Source organism: Macaca nemestrina, chromosome 5 (assembly GCF_043159975.1).
Source record: "Macaca nemestrina isolate mMacNem1 chromosome 5, mMacNem.hap1, whole genome shotgun sequence".
Taxonomy (NCBI): domain Eukaryota; kingdom Metazoa; phylum Chordata; class Mammalia; order Primates; family Cercopithecidae; genus Macaca; species Macaca nemestrina.
Window position 1 is genome coordinate 117,673,697 of NC_092129.1, and position 25,056 is coordinate 117,698,752.

Consider the following 25,056-nt stretch of genomic DNA (forward strand, 5'->3'; position numbering starts at 1 on the left):
GGGGCAGCCACCTTCATAATGCTGTGGTTCTGGTGCAAGCAGAGTTCTTCAGTTTTCAGAACTCTATGTTCCTTCTTATAGCTATACAATCCTTTCATTTTACCTTCTCAGGAACCTACACCAATTTCTGTTGTATAAAACCAAGAACACTGACTAATACCCATACAAATTTATCTTTGCAGAAGTTTTTACTGTACCTTTTACATACTTGTCTATGGATATATACTGCCAAACACGTCCACAAAAATAAAATATATTGCATTTTTCTGCAATAAGTCAGGAAAGATATGAAAAGCCACATAATCACCCAACAGATGCTATTGAGAGTTACAGAAACACTTTGTAAACATTATAACAGAATGAAGTGCCGTCTGTTCTTTGGTTCTTAAATGAAGTTAGTCCATTGAATTTTAATGAATGTTTCATTCCAGATATTTTCCATCTCAGGTATGTACGGTCATTTGAATGAATATATTGTACATATTTAAATTTGCATTTGAAAAACATTTAAAAAATAATTTATTCCACAGACAAAAAAAGAATGGCCATAGTATCTATCAGCTCTACCCATAAGCAGAATTGCCATAGGGCACATGATAAGGAAATCATTTTTTAAGTTGATAAAGAGACAATATTTTGTGTTCTATATGTCATAAGTTACATCATTTAACCATAATCAATTGTATTCTATATTTTGACAAAACAAGGTTGAAAAATTCTGAATAGTTTCCTTTAGCACTTTAAATGAAATATTCACTCTAAGTCTGTCAGAAAGATTCTTCAATTCTCTCTCAAATACTTAAGTGACATGATTAGCTTTTACTGTAAACACTCCAACTGAAAAGTAATGTAGTGTTTAATATACTTTCTGGTTAATTATGATTAAATAGGAACTACTTTTGTACATATCCTTTACAATTTCCCTATCTTGCCTAACAAAGGATATGTTAAGCAAAAAGGAAATTTTTAAAAAGACACGACTGTTTCCTCAGGGAGATGTTTCCTTGATTCTGAGCATTATATCCCATCATATTTTACAGTAGAAAGAGGATATGGGGAATTAGTCTGACCTTTTACAATGTATTGGGACACAGGTATTTAGAGGATTGATGAAGATATTTGAGAATAATTTCCTGATGTGAATCTGTGCCTTCCCTTACTGATGCTAAAGACCAACCATCTTTACGTTCAGCCCTGCCATGTCCAGAAATCACTAGAAACCCAGTGTAGATGAATTTTTTTTTTTTTTTTTGAGACGGAGTCTTGCTCTGTCACCCAGGCTGGAGTGCAGTGGCCGGATCTCAGCTCACTGCAAGCGCCTCCCGGGTTTACGCCATTCTCCTGCCTCAGCCTCCCGAGTAGCTGGGACTACAGGCGCCCGCCACCTCGCCCGGCTATTTTTTTTTTTTTTGTATTTTTTAGTAGAGACGGGGTTTCACCGTGTTAGCCGGGATCGTCTCTCGATCTCCTGACCTCGTGATCCGCCCGTCTCGGCCTCCCAAAGTGCTGGGATTACAGGCTTGAGCCACCGTGCCCGGCCTCAGTGTAGATGAATTTAAGAGTACTTTATTGATAAGTAGGACATGTAATATTCTGTTTTGCTAGCCAAGTATGTAATGATGGGCTTACATACATATTACAATGTGAATAGCAGGCATCTCTCCCATCTTTTCCTTAGTTTCCAAATGCAGATGACTGCTCTGAAGATCTTTTTTTATCCTTCAACTCCTGTTATCCATTGAGACTCCTGAAAAGCAATTGAAAAACGCTCCCCTCCTTTTCTTTATTTTCAATTTGTACTGTTACAGGCTGACTTCTTGAATCAGTCGGGGCAGAGCTGACACTCAAAGCTTTCTCAGGATTCAAACTCATTAGACGATAGTGTTTCTGTCCTTTCTGTCCTCTGATTCCTTTAAAATCAACAATGTGCAACCTCATCCCTGAGTGTTATATGTCAGCTTCTGGAGAAAGGTAGTCTTATGTTGCTGAGAAGTCACACTCATCTTTTGTATTAATACCTTTTTCCACACAAATAATTGATTTTCTTGTTTGGACAAACTTAAGTAATTTATAGTATATTGTAAACCCTTTCCTTTTGCTCTCCTCTAAGTGTAATTTTTTCTTCAGTAGATTCTTTAGAAATGGAATTAATGAAGTTGTCAGATAAATAAATTGGAGAGGGACATGGTGCTTTCTTTATCTCAGTTTAGCTAAAATTCTCAGTTCTTTAAACTTTTCCCCATTAGCCTTATTTTCCAGCAATTATTCATCTGTGTGGCTCCCTGCTAAACCTTTTCACATTTTTCATATTTTTAATTCTATGTCTGAATTTTTTATTTCTCCTCTACTCTATAAACCTTACTTTTCCTTTTCATAAGCTCCTTCAGACAAAAGATATTTGAAAAATAAATAAACTTTCCTCATATATTTTACAGTTTTTATCTGCCCATAATTAGCTAGTCAAAATATAACTGAAAAGTAAAATAACCTTAATATGCTAAAGTCATATTTAAGAAACACATCATTTACCAACTGTCATATGGTCCATGTAATTCTATGGATGATGAGAGGTAAAACAACGCAGTACTGCTTATGAGATGTTTCCATGTATTAGATATGTTTAAAAATTTTGTTACAGGAAGAAAACACGATAAATGGAATAATCAAATGCCAGTCTTTCTTGTGCCTTATTGCATTTTATTTAGACTGCTGTATTTTTACCTACACCCTTTTTATTTCTAAGCATAGCATTTATAGAATTTTAGTCTTTGATATTTATAATCAATCTTTTAAAATCAATGATTATAGCTATGATGGATGGAAAAATATCATGTAAGCATTGTGCACATAGGACAGACTTATATAGAATATAACAATATTAGTGTCTTATAGATACTAGTTAATTTCTACAGTCTCAGAACAATCCTCTCTCAATTTTCTAGTATTTTAAGTTGCCTTTACATTTTGTGCTCTGGATTACTTGACATGATATTAATTTTCTGGATTTTTCTGCAATTTTAAAATTATTTTCTGTCACCAGAGCTACTCTAAGCCTAAGATCAGTAAAGTTGAATGGTTTAAGTGAAACAAAGCAAATACATAAATTTAAAATGACAATAACCACTGGTAAGTACTCTGAAGCTAATCCAGGTCATTTATGTGGTTTATCAACATTTACTACAATTTGAAGAATGTGTTTCAGAGGGAAATTTGGCTGGCTACTTAATCGGATCTCCGTGGGATGGCAGTATGTTGGTGTTTTCACTATATAGCATGGTCTTCTGTAATTAAAAGTTATTAACCTTAGAAATTTGATTTTCAAGGGGCACGCCCAAGATGGCCAAATAGGAACAGCTCCAGCCTCCAACTCCCAGTGTGAGCGACACAGAAGATGGGTGATTTCTGCATTTTCAACTGAGGTACCGGGTTCATCTCACTGGGGCATGTCAGACAGTTGACGCTGGTCTTCGGGTGCAGCCTGACCAGTGAGAGCTGAAGCAGGGCGAGGCATCACCTCACCTGGGAAGCACAAGGGGGAAGGGAATTCCTTTTCCTAGCCAAAGAAAAGCGAGACACACAACACCTGGAAAATCGGGTAACTCCCACCCTGATACTGCACTTTACCAAGGGTCTTAGCAAATGGCACACCAGGAGATTATATCCCACACCTGGCCCAGAGGGTCCCACGTCCATGGAGCCTCCCTCATTGCTAGCACAGCAGTCTGAGATCTAACAGCAAGGTGGCAGTCAGGCTGGGGGAGGGGTGCCTGCCATTGCTGAGGCTTAAGTAGGTGAACAAAGCCGCTGGGAAGCTCGAATTGGGTGGAGTCCACCACAGCTCAAGAAGGCTGGCCTGCCTCGATAGACTCCTCCTCTGGGGACAGGGAATAGCTAAACAAAAAGCACAGAAACCTCAGCAGAGGTAAATGCCCCTGTCTGACAGCTTTGAAGAAAGCAGTGGATCTCCCAGCATGGAAGTTGAGATCTGAGAATGGACAGAATGTCTGCTTAAGTGGGTCCCTGACCCCTGAGTAGCCAGGGCAGACTGACCGCTCACACCTCACATGGTAGGGCACACCCCTGAGATGAAGCTTCCAGAGCAAGAATCAGACAACAACAATAGATGTTCAGCAATATTCTATCTTCTACAGCCTCTGCTGCTGATACCCAGGCAAACAGGATCTGGAGTAGACCTCAAGCAAACTCCAACAGACCTACAGCTGAGGGTCCTGACTGTTAGAAGGAAAACTAACAAACAGAAAGGTCATCTACACCAAAACCCCATCAGTACGTCACCATCATCAAAGACCAAAGGCAGATAAAACCACAAAGATGGGGAAAAAGCAGTGCAGAAAAGCTGGATATTCAAAAAATTAGAGCGCTACTCCCCCTCCAAAGGAACGCAGCTCATCACCAGCAACAGATCAAAGCTGGATGGAGAATGACTTTGAGAAGTTGAGAGAAGAAAGCTTCAGTTGATCAAACTTCTCAGAGCTAAAGGAGGAACTATGTAACCAGCACAAAGAAACTAAAAACCTTGAAAAAAGAATGAATGAATGGATAACTAGAATAATCAATGCAGAGAAGACCTTAAAAGAACTGATAGAGATGAAAACCATAACATGAGAACTATGTGACAAAGGCACAAGCTTCAGTAACTGACTTGATCAACTAGAAGAAAGAGTATCAGCAACTGAAGATCAAATGAACGAAATGAAGTGAGAAGAGAAGTGTAAAGAAAAAAGAGTGAAAAGAAATGAACAAACCCTCCAAGAAATATGGGATTATGTGAAAAGACCAAATCTACATCTGATTGGTGTGCCTGAAAGTGACAGGGGAAACAGAACCAAGTTGGAAAACTCTCTCCAGGATATCATGCAGGAGAACTTCCCCAACCTACTAAGAAGGCAGGCCAACATTCAAATTCAGGAAATACAGAGAATGCCACAAAGATAATCCTCAAGAAGAGCAACTCCGAGACACATAATTGTCAGATTCACCAAAGTGGAAATGACGGAAAAAATGTTAAAGGCAGCCAGAGAGAAAGGTCGGGTTACACACAAACGGAAGCCCATCAGACTAACAGCAGATCTCTCAGCAGAAACTCTCCAAGCCAGAAGAGAGTGGGGGCCAATATTCAACATTCTTAAAGAAAAGAATTTTCAACCCAGAATTTCATATCCAGCCAAACTAACTTTCATTAGTGAAGGAGAAATAAAATCCTTTACAGACAAGCAAATGCTTAGAGGTTTTGTCACTACCAGGCCTGCCCTACTAGAGATCCTGAAGGAAGTACTAAACATGGAAAGGAAAAACAGGTACCAGCCATTGCAAAAACATGTCAAAATGTAAAGTCCATCAATGCTAGGAAGAAACTACATCAACTAGTGAGCAAAATAACCAGCTAATATCATAATGACAGGATCAAGTTCACACATAACAATATTAACCATTAATGTAAATGGACTAGATGGTCCAATTAAAAGACACAGACTGACAAATTGGATAAAGAGTCTGCACCAAGAGGACCTAATAGACATCTACAGAACTCTCCACCCCAAATCAACAGAATATACATTCTTCTCAGCATCACATCGCACTTATTCCAAAATTGACCACATAGGTGGAAGTAAAACACTCCTCAGCAAATGTAAAAGAACAGAAAGTATAACATACTGTCTCTCAGACCACAGTGCAATCAAACTAGAACTAAGGACAAAGAAACTCAATCAAAACCACTCAACTACATGGAAACTGAACAACCTGCTTCTGAATGACTACTGGGTATGTAATGAAATGAAGGCAGAAATAAAGATGTTCTTTGAAACCAATGAGAACAAAGATACAACATAACAGAATCTCTGGGACACATTTAAAGCAGTGTGTAGAGGGAAATTTATAGCACTAAATGCCCACAAGAGAAAGCTGGAAAGATCTATAATTGACACCTTAACATCACAATTAAAAGAATTAGAGAAGCAAGAGCAAACACATTCAAAAGCTAGCAGAAGGCAAGAAATAACTAAGATCAGAGCAGAACTGAAGGAGATGGTGACACAAAAAACCCTTCAAAAAATCAATGAATCCAGGAGTTGGTTTTTTGAAAAGATCAACAAAATTGATAGACCGCTAGCAAGGCTAATAAAGAAGAAAAGAGAGAAGAATCAAATAGACGCAATAAAAAATGATAAAGGGGATATCACCACCGACCCCACAGAAATACAAACTACCATCAGAGAATACTATAAACACCTCTAAGCAAATAAACTAGAAAACCTACAAGAAACGGATAATTTCCTGGAAACTTACACTCTCCCAAAACTCAACCAGGAAGAAATTGAATCCCTGAATAGACCAATAGCAGGCTCTGAAATTGAGGCAATAATTAATAGCCTACCAATCAAAAAGAGTCCAGGACCAGATGGATTCACAGCTGAATTGTACCAGAGGTGCAAGGAGGAGTTGGTACCATTCCTTCTGAAACTATTCTAATCAATAGAAAAAGAGGGAATCCTCTCTAACTCATTTTACGAGGCCAACATCATCCTGATACCAAAGCCTGACAAAGATACAACAAAAAAAGAGAATTTTAGACCAGTATCCCTGATGAACATCGATGCATAAATCCTCAGTAAAATACTGGCAAACCAAATCCAGCAGGACATCAAAAACTTATCGACCACGATCAAATGGGCTTCATCCCTGGGATGCAAGATTTGTTCAACATACACAAATCAATAAACGTAATCCAGCATATAAACAGAACCAAAGACAAAAACCACATGATTATCTCCATAGATGCAGAAAAGGCCTTTGACAAAATTCAACAGCCCTTCATGCTAAAAACTCTCAATAAATTTGATATTGATGGAACATACCTCAAAATAATAAGAGCTATTTATGACAAACCCACAGCCAATATCATACTGAATGGGCAAAAACTGGAAGCATTCCCTTTGAAAACTGGCACAAGAAAGGGATGCCCTCTCTCACCACTCCTATTCAACATAGTGTTGGAAGTTCTGGCTAGGGCAATCAGGCAAGAGAAAGAAATCAAGGGTATTCAGTTAGGAAAAGAAGAATTCAAATTGTCCCTGTTTGCAGATGACATGATTGTATATTTAGAAAACCCCATTGTCTCAGCCCACAATCTCCTTAAGCTGATAAGCAACTTCAGCAAAGTCTCAGGATAAAAAATCAATGTGCAAATATCACAAGCATTCTTAAACACCAGTAACAGACAGAGAGCCAAGTCATGAATGAACTCCCCTTCACAATAGCTTCAAAGAGAATAAAATACCCAGGAATCCAACTTACAAGGGATGTAAAGGACCTCTTCAAGGAGAACTACAAACCACTGCTCAGTGAAATAAAAGAGGACACAAACAAGTGGAAGAACATACCATGCTCATGGATAGGAAGAATCAATATCATGAAAATGGCCATACTGCCCAAGGTGATTTATAGATTCAATGCCATCCCCATCAAACTGTCAATGAGTTTCTTCACAGAATTGGAAAAAAAACTGCTTTAAAGTTCATATGGAACCAAAAAAGAGCCCGCATTGCCAAGACAATGTTTGATTGCACTGTGGTCTGAGACAGTTTGTTATAATTTCTGTTTTTGTGCATTTGCTGAGGAGTGCTTTACTTCCACCTATGTGGTCAATTTTGGAATAAGTGTGATGTGATGCTGAGAAGAATGTATATTCTGTTGATTTGGGGTGGAGAGTTCTATAGATGTCTATTAGGTCCTCTTGGTGCAGAGTTGAGTTCAATTCCTGGATATCCTTGTTAACTTTCTGTCTCGTTGATCTGTCTAATGTTGACAGTGGGGTGTTGAAGTCTCCCATTATTATTGTATGGGAGTCTAAGTCTCTTTGTAAGTCTCTAAGGACTTGCTTTATGAATCTGCATGCTCCTGTATTGGATGCATATATATTTATGATAGTCAGCTCTTCCTGATGAATTGATCCCTTTACCATTATGTAATGGCCTTCTTTGTCTCTTTTGATCTTTGATGGTTTAAAGTCTGTTTTATCAGAGACTAGGATTGCAACCCCCGCTGTTTTTTTGTTTTCCATTTGCTTGGTAGATCTTCCTCCATCCCTTTATTTTGAGCCTATGTGTGTCTCTGCATGTGAGATGGGTCTCCTGAATACAGCAAACTGATAGGTCTTGACTCTTTATCCAATTTGCCAGTCTGTGTCTTTTAATTGGACCATCTAGTCCATTTACATTAATGGTTAATATTGTTATGTGTGAACTTGATCCTGTCATTATGATATTAGCTGGTTATTTTGCTTGCTAGTTAATGAAGTTTCTTCCTAGCATTGATGGATTTTATATTTTGACATGTTTTTGCAATGGCTGGTACCTGTTTTTCCTTTCCATGTTCAGTGCTTCCTTCAGGATCTCTTGTAGGGCAGGCCTGGTGGTGACAAAATCTCTAAGCATTTGCTTGTCTGTAAAGGATTTTATTTCTCCTTCACTAATGAAAGTTAGTTTGGCTGGATATGAAAATCTGGGTTGAAAATTCTTTTCTTTAAGAATGTTGAATATTGGCCCCCACTCTCTTCTGGCTTGGAGAGTTTCTGCTGAGAGATCTGCTGTTAGTCTGATGGGCTTCCCTTTGTGTGTAACCCAACCTTTCTCTCTGGCTGCCCTTAACATTTTTTCCATCATTTCCACTTTGGTGAATCTGACAATTATGTGTCTTGGAGTTGCTCTTCTCGAGGAGTATCTTTGTGGCATTCTCTGTATTTCCTGAATTTGAATGTTGGCCTGCCTTACTAGGTTGAGGAAGTTCTCCTGGATGATATCCTGCAGAGTGTTTTCCAACTTGGTTCCTTTTTCCCCCTCACTTTCAGGCACCCCAGTCAGACATAGATTTGGTCTTTTTACATAATCTCATACTTCTTGAAGTCTTTGTTCATTTCTTTTTCCTCTTTTTTCTTTAGACTTTTCACTTCATTTCATTCATTTGATCCTCAATCGCTGATACTCTTTCTTCTAGTTGATCGAATTGGTTACTGAAGCTTGTGCATTTGTCACATATTTCTCGTGTCATGGTTTTTATCTCTATCAATTCATTTATGGCCTTCTCTGCATTGATTATTTTAGTTATCCATTCTTCCATTCTTTTTTCAAGATTTTTAGTTTCTTTGTGCTGGGTACATAATTCTTCCTGTAGCTCCGAGAAGTGTGAGGGACTGAAGACTTCTTCTCTCAACTTGTCAAAGTCATTCTCTGTCCAGCTTTGATCTGTTGCTGGCGATGAGCTGCGTAACACAGTTGAAAAATGCAGAAATCACCTGTCTTCTGTGTCACTCGCGCTGGGAGCTGGAGACTGGAGCTGTTCCTATTCGGCCATCTTGCTCCACCCTCCTTTTCTAGTTCTTTAAGATGCATTATTAATTTTTTTATTTAAAGTTACTTTTTCAATGTAGTTGCTAATTTGAATAAACTTCCCTCTCAGTGCTGCTTTCCTTGCATCCCATAGGTTTGTTGTATCTCTATTTTCCTTTGTTGCAAGATATCTTTAAATTTCCTGCTTGATTTCTTACTAACCTTCTGGTCATTCAGCAGCATGTTGTTTAATTTCCATGTGTTTGTATAGTTTCCGAACTTCCTCTTGCTATTAATTGCTCATTTTATTCTGCTGTGGCAGAGAAGATACTTGATATGGTTTCAATTATTTTGAATTCTTTAAGGTTTTTTTTGTCGCTTAATGTATGGTCTGTCCTTGAGAATGATTCATGTGCTGAGGTGATGAATGTGTATTCTTCAATTGTTGGATAAAATGTTCTTTAAATATCTATTAGGACTGTTTGGCCTCTATTGCACATTAAATCTAATGTTTCTTTGTTGATTTTTTGTCTGGATGATCTGTCCAATGTTGTAAGTGGAGTGTTGAAGTCTCCAGCTATTGTTGCATTGGGGTCTCTCTCTCTCTTTAGCGCTAATACTATTTGCTTTATATATCTGCATGCTCCAGGATTGGGTGCACATATTTACAATTTTTATACTCTTTGTGAATTAACCCCCTTATCAATATATAATGACCATCTTTGGCTCTTTCTAGTATTTGTCTTGAAATAATTTTGTCTGATGTAAGCTTAGCTACTCCTGCTCATTGCTGGTTTCTATTTGAATGAAATGTCAGTCATCTTATTGAGGTTAAACCAACTTGGTATTCTATAACTTTCTTGTACTTGAATATTTATATATTTATGTAGGTTAGAAACATTATCTGTTATTATCCCCTTGAATATAATTTCTACCCCAAAGTCTTTCTCTGCTTCCTCTTTAATAACTCTTAGATTTGCCCTTTTGAGGCATTTTCTAAATATTGCAGTCATGCTTCATTCTGTTTTATTTACTACTTTTTTGTCACCTCTGACTATGTGTTCTCAAATAGCCTGTACTCGAGCTCACAATTCTTTCTTCTGGCTTATCAATTCTGGTGTTGAGGGACTCTGATGCATTCTTCCGTATGTCTATTAAATTTTCAGCTCCAGAATTTCTTCTTGATTTTAAATAAATATTCAATCTCTTTATTAAATTTATCAGATAGGATTCTAGATTCCTTTTCTGTTTTATCTTGAATTTTGTTGGGCTTCCTCAAAAAAATTTGAAGTCTCCGTCTGAGGGTAACATATCTCTGCCTCTCCAGGATTAGTCAATGATGTCTTATTTAGTTCATTCAGTGAGACCATATTTTTCTGGATGGTCTAGATGCTTGTAGATTTTAGTCAATGATTGATCATTGAACAGTTAGGTATGTATTGTAGTCTTCACAGTCTGGGGTTGTTTCTTCCTGCCCTTCTTGGGAAAGTCTTCCAAATATTCAAAGGGAATTAAGTGTTGTGATCTAAGACTTTGGTCACTGCAGCCATACCTGCATTAGGAGACACATCAAGCCCAGTAATGCTGTGACATTTGCAGATTTGAAGAGGTACTGCCATGGTGCTCTTGGATGAGATTTGTAAGAATTCCTTGGATTACCGTGGCAGGTCTAACAGTGACATCCAGGAGCAAAGATTTGGAATTGGGGACTTCAGGGGTCTGCTCAGTGCATTATTTTACTGTGACTGAGCTGTTACCCAATTTACAGGACAAAGTCCTTTTTATTCTTCCTTTTCCTTTCCTCAAGTAGGAGTTTCTCCTTGTGGCCACCACAGCTGGGAACGTGCTGAGTCACACTTGAAGTCAGTATGGTACTGGGTCTTGTCCAATGACTGTGGTGAGTACTGCCAGGCTACCACTGATATTTATTCAAAGCCACAGGGCTCTTTTGTCAGCTGATGATGAATCCTGCTAAGACTAAGTTCTTCCCTTCAGGAAAGTTGGTTCCCTTCTGTCCCAGGGATTTTCTGGAAATGTTGCCTGGGAACTCAGGACTGGAACTGGCACTTCAAGACTTCTTTTGGTGCTTTATTTTACTGGGGCTAAGCTGGTATTCAAGTTGTAAGACTAAGTCCTATTTACCCTACCCTCTCTATTTCTCATGTGGAAGGAAGGAGTCTCTCCAGGAGTGGTAAACTGCCCTGCCTGTGGTTGAGAAGGGTGACACAAGCACTCTCTTGGTCACCCCAGCTGGTGTCTCAGTGGATCACATACACTCCAAGTCCACTGGCTCTGAGTCTAGCACAGCAGCAGTACTTGTCCAGGAATTACAGTCCTTGTAGCCTAGATTGTCTTTCTACTTTTCGTAAGACCCTAGAACACTTTAGTGTGGTGGCATGGCTAGTCATAACTCATGTTCCGCCCTCTGGGGTAGATGATTCCCCTCTGGCTAGGGCTGATCTAAATGTTCACTCCGTGGGTGCTGGCTGAATTCTTCCCTGTGTTGCTTTCCACTGTGACAGGACCACACTGAGTTCTAGTGCAGAGGCCCACAATCACTGCAGTCTTTCTCCCCCTATCACACAGATGTTCTCTCCCTGACATGCAACCACATGGCCATTGCCAGGGGATCAGGGACAGCTGGGGCCAACAATTCAAGACTGTCTTTCCTAACCTCTTTAGTGACTCTTTCCTTGATAGGGTGTTAAAATCAGATACTGGAATCACTCATCTGATTTTTAGTTCTTATGCAGGTGATTTCTTGTGTGGATAGTTGCTCAATTTAGAGTTCTTGCAGAGGGAAAATTACTGGAGGCCTCTGTTTGGCTACCTTGCTCTGCCTCCTATGAGCTATTCTTAATGTTTCCACATGGAAGGATTTTCTTTAGCATAAATCTCGAGGTCCCTTCATGTCTTCTGTATTTTCATATGCTTTGTTCCTATACTGGAGAAATCATGATCTGATTGGTATGTTTTAAAGGAAAAAAATATTAACAAGGCTTGGTCAACCTCTTCCTCTCTTTCTGTCTTCTCTCTTTCTCTTCGAAACGATGATCCCAGACAATGAAAATGCTGCTCTTATTTTCCATGCTGCAAATCTTACAGAAGTAAGCCTCCTATGTGGGAAGAGCTTTCTAGATCTGGTGCTGCTGTTACTGGCTACAAAATTCTGCCTGTATCTAGGACTCAGTATTTTTAAGTATACCTGTCTATAGATATAAACCATGATTCAGACTCAGTTCAGCTTTATCTACATTAAGACAATTTTTTCTAATCTGCTTTACTATGCGTTATATTCAGTTTAGTTCAAAATTTATTCAAAGAAGATATGCATTTTTAATTGGGACCAGTTAGATTCTCCAGTAGTCACTACCATTCATAGGATACTTCTTAAATGCTAAAGTGCTTTTCACAATGGCATAGCTACTCTAATTATAACCATTTTATAGATGTGAACACTAAATGCTTGAGAAATTAAATCTGTTAATGGTCACACTGCATGTATTAGCTATCTATAACTGTGTAACAAATTACTACAAAATGTAGGGGCTTAACACAACACCAATTTATTACTGCAGTTTGTGTGGGTTAAGAATTTGGCTAAACAGAAGAAGAAACTGTCATCAGACTGAAGAGACAACCTACAGAATGGGAGAAAATTTGTACAGTTTATCCATCTGACAAAGGCCTAATATCCAGAAACTACAAGGAACTTAAACAAATCTATAAGAAAAAAAACAAAGAAACAATTCCATAAAAAAGTGGGCAAAGGAAATGAACAGACACTTATCAAAAGAAGACATTTATGCAGCCAACAAACAAATGAAAAAAATCTCAATATCCCTGATTGTTAGAGAAACGTAAATCAAAACTATAATGAGATACCATCTTATGCTACTCAGAATGGCAATTATTAAAAAGTTAAGAAACAACAGATGCTGGCAAGGCTGCAGAGAAATAGGAATGTTTTTACATTGTTGGTGGGAATGTAAATCAGTTTAACCATTGTGGAAGACAGCGTGTGATTCCTCAAAGACCTAGAGACAGAAACACCATTTGACCCAGCAATCCCTTTACTGGGTATATACTCAAAGGAATATAAGTCATTCTATTATAAAGACACAGTAGCAAAAACATGGAATAAACCTAAATGCCCATCAATGATAGAGTGGAAAAAGAAAATGTGGTACATGTACACCATGGAATACTATGCAGCCATAAAAACGAATGAGATCATGTTCTTTTCAGGGACGTGAATGGAGCTGGAAACCATTATCCTCAACAAACTAGTGCAGGAACAGAAAACCAAAAACCACATGTTTTCCCTCATAAGTTGAGGCTGAGGCTCTCATTAGAGCATATAGTCACAGATAGGGGAAAAACACACACCAGGGCCTGTTGAATGGGGGAAAGGAAAAATAGCTAATACATGCTGGGCTTAATACCTAAGTGATAGGTTGATAGGTGCAGCAAACCACCTTGGTACAGGTTTAACTATGTAACAAACCTGAACATCCTGCATATGTACCCAGCAACTTAAAATAAAATAAAATAAAATAAAATAAAATAAAAATAAAAAGAATTTGGCTACACTTTACTTAAGTCCTCTCTTCTTGTTTTTTCAAGAGGCTGTAATAAAAGTGTTGGCCATATGAGTATAGTCTCATTTGAAGACTCAGCTGGAGAAGTATCTGCTTCTAAGGTAATTCAATAGTTATTGGCAATATTCAATTCCTTGAGAGTTATTGTTGACTGGAGCTCAAGTTCAGTTCATTGCCACATGGACCTCTCCATGGTAACTTCCTTTCTCATATAAGGGAAGTTGAGAAGGCAATAGACTGTCTACTAGCAAGATAGAAGTTATTTATCTTTTGTAACCTCATCATGGAAGAGGTATCCCGTCACCTTTGCTGTATTATATTGGTTATATTCAAATCATTAAGTCCAGCCTACAATCCAGAAAAGAGAATTATACAGAGGCATAACTACTATAAGACAGAGATCTTTAGAGACCATCTTGGAAGTCTTCCTACCACACTGTGATTAAGTGTAAGAGTCAGTATTTGAATCCAATTCTTCTGATGTCAGAATTCATATTCCCAGCCACATCATTAGTTGAGAGTAGCCTCTGCCCTCTACAGGACTGGAGTATGTAGTGACTATATAACTATAATTCTCTACTTCTAACCTTCCATTTCTAGCAAGCCAATATCTTTTTTTTTTTTTTTTTTGAGACAGAGTCTCGCTCTGTCGCCCAGGCTGGAGTGCAGTGGCGCAATCTCGGCTCACTGCAAGCTCCGCCTCCCGGGTTCACGCCATTCTCCTGCCTCAGCCTCCTGAGTAGCTGGGACTACAGGCGCCCGCCACCGCGCCCGGCTAATTTTTTGTATTTTTAGTAGAAACGGGGTTTCACCGTGGTCTCGATCTCCTGACCTTGTGATCCGCCCGCCTCGGCCTCCCAAAGTGCTGGGATTACAGGCGTGAGCCACCGCGCCCGGCTTCCAATATCTAATAAATACAATCTTTTCAAGAAAATTTGTAACAGAATCTTCAGGTCATGGGTAAGCTTTCACTTGGGCATACTTATCTCAGAGGTACAATATATATGTGTTTGTGTGTGCGTGTGTGTGTATGTGTATATATACACATATATATGTATATATATTTTGAGATGGAGTCTTGCTCTGTCACCATATATGTGTGTGTGTGTATATACACATACGTGTGTGTATATATATATACACATATATATACGTGTGTGTATATATACACACATATATATACGTGTGTGTATATATATTTTGAGATGAGTCTTGCTCTGTCGCCAGGCTGGACTGCAGTGATCTCGACTCACTGCAACCTTCGTCTCCCGGGTTCAAGTGATTTTCCTGCCTCAGACTCCCGAGTAGCTGGGACTACAGGCGCACGCCACCATGCCTGGGTAATTTTTTGTATTTAGTAGAGAACCAGGATGATCTCGATCTCCTGACCTCATGATCCACCCTTCTCAGCCTCCCAAAATGCTGGGATTACAGGGATGAGCCACCGTGCCCAGCCATGTTTTTATATTTTTAACTCTCAGATCAATATTTGTTTCCAGGTTTATTTAGCCTCCACAAATCAATTATTCACAGCACAAATTACCTCTAAAGTTTTTAAAGTTAAACATTGATTTTTAATACTAAGGAAGTAATTCTAAGTTAAATATGGTAATCAACCTAAATTAATTTTTTACTTATATGAAGCAGTTTTATTTCTCTGTATGCATTTTAAAGTCAAATATAAGCCTCTATTTATATTACTCTCCAAATTTTATTAATTTATTTGAGTATCTCTACAGATATGCAAGGTGAATTGTACATAGCTTTAAAGACAAGAGAAAATTATTTTCTTATAACGGTAATGTTTTAAGTGCCTTATTCCTCTTGCTTATTTTTATAGTGAACAATATCAACATCATCAGGAAGGTTCATAAGATAATCAAAGTTCACATCCAAAGATATCACAATTTTTCCAGTAGGTATGACTTATATGTTACCCAATTAATTGCATTATAATACTTTAAATGGTGTCTCAACTTTCAAATCATTTAAGTAGGGATTTCAAATACTTCAGGTTTAGGCTCTTCTGCTTCACAGACTCAGACTCTGATTCAAGGAGATATTTATGTATTCATAAACACTTAACCAGACTGGTGGAGTGCCTCTTTAGAAAATGTTGCAGTAGTTTATTATAACACAAAATATTCCCACTTAATCTGTCTATAAAATGTAAATTTTTATCTTTTATGTTTCTGAAAGCTATATGAACTTATTATCAAGAACAAGCTCTGAAACACAAAATGCTCTATGTGTCCAGCAAATATTAAGTCAATCAAAATTATTACTTGCTTTTAAACATAAATCCTTATAGTGTCCCATCTTTCTGAATAAGCTCTTTGGATTTTGCAGTATTCCAAAATTAACGCTCTAACTGTTCGTACATCTCCCCTTTTATTTGCTATTCCATCCCTTGAGGTCTCTCAATTTTTAAAATTTTCTTTGTGATGGTCATTGGAAAAAACATAGCATTTGACCTTTCATAAAAAAAAAAAAAGTAGTGGCTTTTTTCTTATTCTATATATGCAGCTATGCCTTCAGGAAGGTCTTGGAACTTATTAATTTTTTTGGTTAGCACAGTAAAAAGTCATAAGCTTTTCTTTGACAAACTAAAGAATAAAATGTAGGCACTCTGTTAAAAGTTACTTAATATGTGAATGTGTGGGAAATATAATCAATGTTGCTGCTTTGTTCCCATCATGTCATACAATGTTAACAATTATGGTTATTGAAATTATTTTAGGAAAATAATTGTTAGTAGCTCAACATTATTTCTGAATTAAAGTATTGTTATTTGAGTGACCTTTTAAAAATAAACTGTGCTCTAAAGCCATTTATTTTATAATTGTAAATGAAGGCACGTTTGAAATAGCCCAGCTTTGAAGCTCAGTGCCTGTAAAATATAGGTTAGATATCATACAGTCACACATAGTTGAGAAACTCAGCCTAAAGAAAAGTGTTCCTCAGCTTTGTCCAACAAAGGGTTTAATTTGGATCATGAGAACATTAAGTTCTTTTTACAATGACCATTTATGATATTTATCCCAACTGCTACATTCAGAACCTGCCATATGGTAATGAAAAGCTATTCAGCAAACACATAATGAAAACAATTCTGATCCTGTATTTTACTGTCAATCTATGCCAGTCTTAAACTCTAGCAAATTGTAGGGCTTTTGTGGACTTTTAAGACTGATTTTTTTCTGTTGGATTTGATTCATTATCTTTTTAAATATTTTTTTGACATTTGAGATAGGAGTGCTGGAGCTTTTCACAAAAACATTTATCACTGAATATAAATATCAGACAACATATTTGGAAATGTGTAGAACCAACATAGCATGAGAAAGAGAAATCTCTAAACTCAGTAACCTTTAGCAAAATATTAATCAAGTATGTGGAAGATAGAGAATCTAATTTAAAAATATATTTACATAAAATAATGCAGGATTCTTAGACCTAGCTACATATTAAAATTGCATTTTGATCACTTTACAAATTATCTGAGGTTCATCTTCAGACATCCTGATTTAGTAACTCTTGGACAGGGTCAGAACATCTGCATTTCTAAATAAATCTTGACAATTTTTATTTAGAGCTAGACTTGAAAGTCATTTAAATTCTATAATAGTAAGGATTAATATTATGTAGTATGGTTTATTTGTGTATTATAAAGATATATTTGCCTATGTGCTCAGAAATTATTTCACATTAGGGATTGATTCTTATAATTATTGTTACAATATTAAATATTTAGTGAATTCTTCCTATGGATTCTTACAGTTGAAAAGAAACAGCTATATGAAGAATTGACTATGTCACATAATTTAAGAAACAAAATGTCTCTTAAACCAATAGAAAGAGCTTCTAGGCTGAAACTTGATGAGCCATATTAAGAAAATAGAACATAGCATAGAAGGTATGTGAATTCAGACAGTAAAGGATTGTTCTCTAGTTTAAGGTACAGATAATCCAAGTAGTTTTCAAGGTTGTAGAGAATACCATTTGAGTTATTTTTTCCTTTTATTTCTACCTTTTCTGTCCCTTCCCTCCCTCTCTCCCTGCCTCCTTCCTTCCTTCCTTCTTTTTTCTTCCTTCCTTTCTTCCTTTTTTCCTTCCTTCCTTCTTTTTTCCTTCCTTCCTTCCTTCTTTCCTTTCTTCCTTCTTTCCTTCCTTCCTTCCTTTATTCGTTTATTCGTTTATTCCTTTCTTTTTTTCCCATTATTTATTCATCAAGGAAATTTTTTATTGGCTAATTTAATGTTCCATGTAATTATCTCAAAAAGAGTATCCTGGATGGAGAATGTATATAATTCTGGTCATTAGAAGAAATATTCCCTATTAAAAAATTGGTAAATTAACATTTAACAGTAAATTACTCTGTATGACTTTAGTCAGTGAAAGTCACTTACTTTCTTATAAATGTTCATCCATGACTGAAAAACCTTAGTCCCTTAGGAGTGAGATTTTATCAGTGAAGCAGATGTGCTACAATTATTGTTTCTTGACACACGAAATTCTGTCTGAAATATCAATCCATATTTTAGATATTTTGATATTTCACTACTCACCAGGAAATTGACCATCGATTTCTAAAATACTTTTACAGTGAATTAATTACTCCTTATATGCACCCAGACAAGTATCTCTTTTACATATTTCAGTACTTACGCATACATTTAGCCTGTTCTATTTTTTTTTATTACAATTTCATTGTTCTTTCTACTTTCATCTAGGTGGGTCCTAGCTTTACAATAGTATAATAATATTGGCAGAGGCAGGAAGCACTTATGTTTTCAGTGTCCCCTGACATGCAGTTACAAGGATTCAGTTTTTCCTTCATAAAAAAAGCTCTTTATAGAATATTATTAATTATATATTATTTATTGTTACCTATATAATGCTTATTGTGAAACAATTCTCATTAATTTACATGTTGCACCATGCATTCTCATTTGCCCCTAATAGAAGCAAATAATATTATAATATATACACACAAAAAATAGATTTTTAAAATACCAAATAGTTTGATCATTAGTTACTAGGTATAAATTTGAGTGGCTTTTTGTTCAGCAAGTGCTTTTTTGATTTGACTCTGTTATTTTTCTTCTCTCATGATCATAATGAACACAAATCTTACCATTGTATGATGGTGAGAAACAGAAATTACATGCATTGGATAAATTAAAATGTTTGCTATTATACATTTTAATGTTTAGTTGATCCTCAGTTCCTTTATTAATTTACATGTTAGATAAGTGCTTATCATTTGACACATTGCATGGTTTAGGACTCATAGGATTTTCTTTTTCTCTCTTTCCATCTAGTACATTTACTATTTATTTGAAAAATGGTTAAAGAATGTCAAAGTTCAAGTAAAGAATCAGTCAGGACATGGCCGGGCATGGTGGCTCACACCTGTAATCCCAGCATTTTGGGAGGCTGAGGAGAGCGGATCATCTGAGGTCAGAAGTTTGAGACCAACCTGGCCAACGTGGTAAAACCACATCTCTACTGAAAATACTAAAAATTAGCTGGGCATAGTGGCGGACACCTGTAATACCAGCTACTGAGGATGCTGAGACAAGAGAATCACCTGAACCTGGGAGGCGGAGGTTGCAGTGAGTTGAGATGGTGCCATTGCACTTCAGCCTGGGCAGCAACAAGAGCGAAATTCCTTCTCATTAATAATAATAATAATAATAATAATAATAATAATAGAAAAATCAGTCAGGACACATGAGAGACAGGTCAATAATGATTAATGATGAGGATCATTGTCTTAATCCTGATTTCCCCTTCATACACATTATTAAGTGCCTACATTATTCAGGCCATATTAGCTTCCGGGGATATGAGGAGGCATAGGAATCATTAACTGTGTCTTGGCTAATAGTCCAGAAATGAACATGGGAATGCAGGTATTTCTTTGACATGTTGATTTTGTTTTCTTTGCGCACTCAGAAGTGAGACTGTTAGGTCGTGTGGTGGTTCTATTTTTAATATTTTGAAGAACTTCTATACTGTTTTCCATAATGGCTGTACTGCTTTACATTCCCACCAACAGTGCAAAAGGATCTCCTTTTTTCCATATAAAAAGAAGAAAATCCTGCTACTTGTGACAGTATGGTTGAAATTTGAAAGGTATTATGCTAGGTGAAATAAGTCAAGCAAAGAAAGAAAAATACTACATGATTTCATTTACCTGTGGAATCTAAAAAAGTCACTTATAGAAACAGAGTTGAATAGGGAATGTGAAAGCCTGAAATGCAAGACGGTGATCTGTGTATAGCATGGTGACTACGGTTAATAATACTGTGTACTTATTAACTTGAAATTTTCTAAACTCTATACTTAAATTTTCCAAGTAGATGTTAAACGTTCTCACCAGAAAAGTAATTATTTGAAGTGATGGTCAATCACATCATATTCTGTGTGTGTCTCTCCACTTCTTCATTATTGTCTTATAGAAAGTATATTTTTTTAGAGTTTCACTTTTCTTTGGCAGAGTTTGTTTATAAATTCTGCCAAAGTAATTCTCTCTTCCTTTATCCATAATTGTTTTTCCCTTAAGTTCTAGCAACCTCTTCTTTCCAAAACTTCTTAGGAAATTTCTTTAAAGTCCATATTACTTCATCTCCATAAATGGTTCCTTTATGTCAAATATAATTAACATCAGAGGGCGTTAATTCCACTTCTTGTTTCTTTTACAGTTTGAGAGAAAATAGTCATCAGGCCAAATCAAAGTTTAGTCAGATTATTTTCTATTAGTGTGGAGCTTTGCTATGTTTATAACAAACAACTTTCTGTGTTAGGTATGTAATGCCACCTATTTATATTTTTTGCTCATTCATTTCTTCATTCATTCACTTAATTAAATGCCAAATAATTTCCAAGCAAACTCTAGAGTTAAACTTTTTCACTCTGTCCTTTGGTATGAAAGGAGATACTTTCTCTTCTTTTGACAGTTTAAGAAGACTTATTTTTATTCAAATATGCAAATAAACTAAAATTTGCTAAAATTTACTGAAAATAAACATTTATTTTTTTTTTGTTGTTTGCTGCTTTGTAGATACACCCAGAGGCATTGAGTACATTTTTATAAATAAAAAGTAAGTCTGTGGGATTTTGATATCAGCCTAGACAATTGCCAACTATAACACACACATCTGGTAGAAGGGGCGATTTCTATTTAACTGTAGGCATCTCTTATTTAGTTTAAAATGAAAATAAATTTATGAATATTGCCACCTGAGAACTTGTGTTTTAGAATATTAGACTAAATTTCATGATGTTAAATTTCCTTCACTAATGTATTTGTCTTTTTCAAAGCATTCTATATACATTAATGAAATAAAAGGTTGTACTCGATGAACAATGCAGAAAAATATTATTTAATATTTCAAAATATGTATAAAATATTTATTTTATAAACCTTGGAATTGTTGCACACAAAAATATTAAATAAAATATGGGTTTTCATATGATCATCTCGATTGATGCAGAAAAAGCATTTGATAAAATCCAGCATCTCATTATGATAAAAACCCTGAACAACATAGGCATAGAATGGACTTAACTCAAAGTAATAAAAGTCATACATGACAAACTCCCAGCCAACATCATATGACATACGAAAAAGTTGAAAGCATTCCCCTTGAGAATTGGAACAAGAGAAGGATGCTCACTCACTTGCATCACTTCTCTTCAACATAGTACTGGAAGTCTTAGCCAGAGCAATCAGAAAAGAGAAATAAATAAAGCACATCCAAAAAAGGGAAAAAAGGAAGTCAAACCGTTACTATTCACTGATGATATGATCTAGAAAACTCTGAAGTCTCATCCAAAAAGCCCTGAGATCTGATAAATGAATTCAGTGAAGTTTCAGGATATCAAATCAATGTACACAAATCAGTAGCACTACTATACAGCAACTACCAAACTGAGAATCAAATCAAGAACTCATTTCCTTTTACAACAGCTGAAAAGACAAACAAATAAACAACAACAACAACAGCAAAACCTTAGGAATATACTTAGCCAAGGATTGTAAATATCTCTACAAGGAAAATTACAAAACACTGCTGAAAGAAATCATAGAAGACACAAGCAAGTGGAAACACATTCCATGCTCATGGATGAGAAGAATCAATATTGTGAAAATGACCATACTGCCAAAAGAAATCTACAGATTCAATGCTATTCCCATCAAACTACCACCATCATTTTTCACAGCACCCCCCAAAAAAATCCTAAAATTCAAATGAAACAAAAAGAGCCCACATAGCCAAAGCAACACTAAGCAAAAAGAACAAATCTGGAATATCACATTACCTGACTTCAAACTATAGAATAGACCATTAGTTTCGTCCATTTCTCTATTATTTTAAAATATTCAATGATGCTGTCATATTATTGAAAAATAGCAAAATCTTAAACTGAAAGTTCATTTAGTTTAAAACATTTACTAATATGTGTTATGTATTCACCTATACAACACACATATATAAAATTTTATGCCAGTTTTTAGAGTTATACATATATAACCATTGCATGTTATTCATATGTAACAGCTATACATACATAAGAATTATAGTTTATGCCAGTTATAAATATATAACACACATATAAAATGCTTTTTTAAAGAGAAGATAAGACTGCATTTTACTTTGGATAATATTTCATCTTAAGGAAAGTACAAATATTTTTTTTACTATCATTTCGTCAAGATCCCATTTGTCTCACTATCCATATATTATCTAGTTCTTTGTTGCTAGATCATATAGTAGATCAAATAAGCTTTGAAAACAGAATTAATACATATTTTGTAGAATAAAACAAGGGCATGAGCCTATGCTAGATAACCAATTACCTTGTTACTATAAAGTTATCATCCAATAATTTGTAAACTTAAAAAGCAATCTATGTACATACAAAGTTTATATTTTAGGCAATAATTTGTCTTGTATATTCTACATTACATCAATAATGATCCAAGGGAAATTATTTCATGAGACTTGGAATTTTAGTATATTCCAAAATGTTATTTAAGGAAAAACTTAATAATGACTGCTATTTTCCATATAATGGAAAAAATAAGACAAAATATGTTCAACCTTATTTGTCCACCTGCTTAATATATGGGAACAAATGGAAATCTAAATCAAATTATAATAGGTAATCTTTATTATGCATGTATTTTTTCACTCCAAAAGAGCATTGTTAGGAGGAGGAATCTATAGTAAATAAGTCAATTGCAAACATTAGTTTCACAGACTTGTTTAAACTGATAATAAACTCTACCATCTCATGAGCTCAAAAACTTTCTGATTTTAATCCAAGATTGAGCTGCGTGATGGTTACTATTAAGTGTCAACTTGATTGGATTGAAGAATAAAAAGTAGCGTTCCTGGGTGTGCCTGTGAGGGTGCTGCCAAAGGAGGTTAACATTTGAGTCAGTTTTTATCTCAGTTTTTTTATCCATTTATCCAGCAATATCCCCTTAGGTTGTTTCTTTATCTTGGCTACCATGAAAAATGCTGCAACAGACATGGGAATACAGCTATTTCTATGAAGTACTGACTTTATTTCCATTGGGTATATACCTGGAAAAAGAGTGCCGGTTTATATAATTATATTTACAATTATTAAAAACAATTTTATTTTAATTTTTTGAGGATTCTCCATGCAATTTTCTATAATGGCTTTACCAACTTATATTTTTACCAACAGTGTAAAAGGGTTTCCTTTTCTCCACACTTGTAGTTTTTATAATAGCAACCCTAATAGGTTTGAAGTGATATTTATTGTTTTTTTATTTGTGTTTCCCTAATAATTAGTAAGGTTGAGCGCATTTTTATATACCTGTTGGACATTTGTATATCTTTTTTAAAAACTGTCTGTTCAGAACCTTTTCTAATTTTTAATTTTTTTCTATTGTGTGTTGTATTAGTCTGTTCTCCCACTGCTAATAAATACCGGAGACTGAGTAACTTATAAGGAAAGAGGTTTAATTGACTCACAGTTCCACATGACTGGGGAGGCCTCAGGAAACTCATAATCATGGTGGAAGGAAAAGCAAACACATCCTGGACACAGCCAAACCATATAAAGCAGGTACTCTCTTCTTACATATTTTGAGTATTAACTTTTTATGAGATATATGGTTTACAAATATTTTCTCCTGGTCGTCCAGCTTTTCATTTTGTTGGCTGCTTCCTTTGCTGCTGATTTCTTAATTATACATAGACCCATTTGTTTATTTTTCCTTTTTTTTTGCCTGAGCTTCTGATATAATGTCCAAAATATCATTGCCAAGACCAACATCAAGGAGCTTTTTCCCTATATTTTATTCTATGAGTTTTAAGATTTTAGTTATTGTGTTTAGGTCTTTATTTTGAGTAGACTTTTGTGTATAGTGTAAGGTAATAATTAAATTTTTTCTTTTACATGTGAATATCCAGTTTTCCCAATACCATCTACTGAAAAGACTATTATTTCTTTATTGTGTCTTGGTGACCTTGTGAAAAATTAGCTGACTATATATTCTTGGGTTTATTAACAGGCTTTCTATTCTATTCCACTGTTCTATATGTCTGTTTTTATGCCAGTATTCTACTCTTTTTGTAATGTGTTGTTTTCACTTACTCACTGGACAGATGACTAGTTATTTTATTTTTATGTATTTATTTATTTAGTGTCGCTTTGTCTCCCAGGCTGGAGTGCAATGGTGCAATCTTGGCTCAGTGCAATCTCTGTCTCCCAGGTTCAAGTGATTCTTCTGCCTCAGCCTCCTGAGTAACTGGGACTACAGGCATGCGCCACCACACGCAGCTAATTTTTGTATTTTTAGTAGAGATGGAGTTTCACCATATTGGTCAGGCTGGTCTCGAATTCCTGACCTTGTGATCTGCCCACCTCAGCCTCCCAAAGTGCTGGGATTACAGGCAAGTTAATTTTTTAAGAAAATATTTATGTATGTGTATGATTTCCAGATGGCACGAAGACTCCTTTTTATAGGTACAATTATTACTCTCAGGGATTAGGTGTAGTTACATACCTACTTTTCTGAGGATGCTCATTAGAAAGAGATACGAGTATAGCCAGGGTGA

The 25,056-nt window shown here is 36.0% G+C and overlaps 1 long non-coding RNA gene across 1 annotated transcript in view; it reads left to right on the forward strand.

Moving 5' to 3' along the window:
* LOC139363169 (uncharacterized) overlaps positions 1–25,056 on the forward strand; it is a 108,439-nt gene that overhangs the window by 47,205 nt on the left and 36,178 nt on the right. The window contains exon 2 of the long non-coding RNA XR_011623111.1: positions 23,898–24,061. This is a non-coding gene — a long non-coding RNA (uncharacterized lncRNA). The remainder of the gene's footprint in view (positions 1–23,897; positions 24,062–25,056) is intronic.